Genomic DNA, 3,541 nt, shown 5'->3' with positions numbered 1-3,541 from the left:
GTCTCGCTCTGTCACCCAGGCTGGAGTGCTGTGGCCGGATCTCAGCTCACTGCAAGCTCCGCCTCCCGGGTTCACGCCATTCTCCTGCCTCAGCCTCCAGGGTAGCTGGGACTACAGGCGCCGCCACCTCGCCCGGCTAGTTTTTTTTTTAGTAGAGACGGGGTTTCACCGTGTTAGCCAGGATGGTCTCGATCTCCTGACTTCGTGATCCGCCCGTCTCGGCCTCCCAAAGTGCTGGGATTACAGGCTTGAGACACCGCGCTCGGCCAGAAATATAATTTCTATGGCTGTAAATATTTTAGCTGCATAAGTGTGGTAATCCAATAGACAAGCTGTCTGTATTTTTAAAATATAAACAGGGTAATTTACATTTGACACTATCTAGTCAGTATGAAGCCAAAATGTTGCTCATCAGAAGTTTTCAGGGGTAATTGACTTCAAACTTTTATTTTTCTTTTTAATACCTGACAATTTACAATATGAGCTTTTCCTTGGAAACCTCATTTTTTCTCTGGACTGTCTGCCTGGAGGAACATGGAGTGGCTAACTCACAGTTTGCTTTCAGTAAATTCCGTGATCTGGTTGTTATTCGAAAAGCAATGTAATGCTTGTGTGATTTAATCAGGTAAAATAACAATGTGTGCTAACCGGTCACTTTGTGCTTAGAATACTAGCACAGACTTCCACATGGATATTATAATCCCAGTGACTACTTGCCATATTCGGAGAGTCTGGTCATCTATGAAAGCTAACAGCGAACAAGGGAATGGCTAAGATTTCAGCGGTGAGTTTGTAATTCCCAAGGACTCCATAGGACACTTTCTCTACTCTCCAGAGTTTTATAGATGAAGGCAGAGTATTATTTGTAAAAACTCTGTTTGTCCTCAGTCAAGGTCATGAGAATTTCAGAAATAAATTCACAAAATGGATGCACTGCACTCAACATCTTCATGTGTTAAAGATACAAATATAATTTACCTGGCAAAAATAGCAACTGATCATAGATAGAGCAGAAGTACTTTCAAGGAGATTAAATCCATGCTTTGCACAATTAAGCAGTGCTACCCACTGAGTGAGGATGCTTTATAGTATCTCATATTTTCTAAACAAACTGTTTGGTAAATTTAAATGAAAAGTTTAGTGGGTTCAACAGTGAGTGACCTGCTAATGAGTTGTTAAACCAAAGAAATAAGGAAAGTAAGTAAGAAAAAAAGGATAGCTTATTTAAGCAAAAATCGCAAGTCTAATAAAACACAGCAGCTACATAGCAGTTTATTCTAATACAAAGCTATGCTTCTATTTATAAAAGGGGAAAACCTGCACAGTACCTGCAATAAATGTCTTCCATGTCTGTTGGGATAGAATGTTGCAGTAGTTTTGCTATAGCTTCAAATTCAAAATGCATAAGATTAAGTTTTTAAATTATTGTTTTAATAGAATTTTAGCAAAAAACAAATTGAAAATATTCAGTTGCAATGACTGGAATTGCCATCATGAACCCAAATTTGAACACCTTAGGCCAATATTAGCATAGCCTCACATTATAATATTTTGATTATAGTACCTTTATTTTACAAAAAAATAGGGGGCTTTGTTGTGAATTGTATTTTTCAAATCAAAAGGTAGAAGAGTACCCACTGTGTGTCATGGTACATTCAATATTTTAACTCTTTTAAACACTACGGTGATTTTGGAAAGTTAACATCCCCAGTGGATGAAAACAGATTCAGAGAAACTGTCTGACTTTGCCTCTAAGTACAAGACGTGCGTTTGTTGTATAAACTTATTTTTCCTAAGTTTACTCTATTACTATGAATGGTACTGCTTTCTCGCCGATCACCAAACATAAATATATGAACTCATGAAAAGTGCTTAGTGCAACCCCCAGAAAATGAGTTTCTATAATTTTTTATGATAATCATCATCGTATTAGGATTCTCTTTTGCATCCAAGTAGTGCTACACTTCCCTCCATAATTTCTACCTGCTATCTCTCTTAGCAGTTCCTTTTTACAGTTCTTGGTATGCCTTAACTCAAGCTTCTGTTGCCTCCTGACTTGATTTTCATAATAAAGTACAAAGTGATTTCTCGTCTCTCATTTTGCCTCTTTTCTCCAATCCATTTGCATCTTTAACATTAGTGTCACCACGATTTTTCTAAAATGAGATCTATGTTAGATTATTGTTTCAGGTCCCTCAATGATTTCTAACAGGAAAGCACGGACCCTTTCGTGGTATAAATGGTCTTATGTCATGTGCCCTCCCTTTTCCTATTAAATGTTATATCTTAGCACTCTCATTTCTCAACAGGAGAGCTACAACTTTCACTTGCTATGAATGGTTCTGTGCAGTTTACCAATCTGCCTTATGTTTACCTGCTAAACATCACTCACCACTCATATTCAATCATATTCTAGACCCTAAAGGTCCAACTTTGAGTTGCGCAAATCTTCCATAAGTTTTCATGGTTGCACACCTCACATGGTAGTTACACTTTAAGTTTCCATATGCACTATACTTGCATGCTTTTTTTTCCCTGCTGTTCTCTTGTAGAAGTAACTAATTTATTATCTGTGTCCCCTCTAAATTCCCAGTTTACCTGTGTTAGAAACTGTGCTACTCTATCTTATACACACACACATATGTTTGTTTATAGGCATTTTTGATAGCAAGCTTTCTTTCAGCAGAACCTAGCATGTACTAAAGCACTTGGCATATTACCCGGATTATATTCCAATCTCCATGGCAATAATTGGAAACATTTCAGGATTACTCAGTAGTACTAGGACCTAATAAATATAAGCAAATTTGTTAAGACAAGGTATTTTCTGTCATTTAAGAAGTCCAGAATTGTCCAAAGTGTTGTCAATTTGCAGAGTAATTTAATTCTGATCATTCTTTTTTGTTACTAGACTTGTGAATTATTCAAGAATTGTGTTTCCTTCTTTATGCTGGCTTCCAGAATGTATACGTCCAATATTTATATGTAAAATAAATATGTATTTTGTTTCATAAATTCACTATCCTTATTTTACATTTCCTATTTTACTTCATACTAATTTTGTTACCATATTTTACTTTTTGCCCAGCGTTAGCTTGGAAAATGGAACATGAGGAAAAGCTTATATGCAAAGGGTTTATCAAGAGGTAAAATTCCAGGCCAGAAGAGTTAGTAAGGAAAAGGAAGGGAGGCGAGAAGGCAAAATAGGTATTTGGGAGTGTGATACAAACCTGGCCATAGAGTTAGAAGAAAACACAGTTGTTTATATGCTGGATTATGTTTATTGATTTGTGTATGTTGAACCAGCCTTGCATTCCAGGGATGAAGCCCACTTGATCATGGTGGATAAGCTTTTTGATGTGCTGCTGGATTCGGTTTGCCAGTATTTTATTGAGGATTTTTGCATCGATATTCATCAGGGATATTGGTCTAAAATTCTCTTTTTTTGTTGTCTCTGCCAGGCTTTGGTATCAGGATGATGTTGGCCTCATAAAATGAGTTAGGGAGGATTCCCTCTTTTTCTATTGATTGGAATAGTTTC

At 36.9% G+C, this 3,541-nt stretch overlaps 1 long non-coding RNA gene across 1 annotated transcript in view; it reads left to right on the top strand.

Moving 5' to 3' along the window:
* LOC108514870 (uncharacterized) overlaps positions 1–3,541 on the top strand; it is a 25,355-nt gene that overhangs the window by 8,391 nt on the left and 13,423 nt on the right. Inside the window, exon 4 of the long non-coding RNA XR_001881363.1 lies at positions 667–784. This is a non-coding gene — a long non-coding RNA (uncharacterized LOC108514870). The remainder of the gene's footprint in view (positions 1–666; positions 785–3,541) is intronic.

The sequence above is a fragment of the Rhinopithecus bieti genome, unplaced genomic scaffold (genome assembly GCF_001698545.2).
Source record: "Rhinopithecus bieti isolate Rb0 unplaced genomic scaffold, ASM169854v2 scaffold_1558, whole genome shotgun sequence".
Classification (NCBI taxonomy): domain Eukaryota; kingdom Metazoa; phylum Chordata; class Mammalia; order Primates; family Cercopithecidae; genus Rhinopithecus; species Rhinopithecus bieti.
This window is presented reverse-complemented; position numbering and strand designations above follow the sequence as displayed.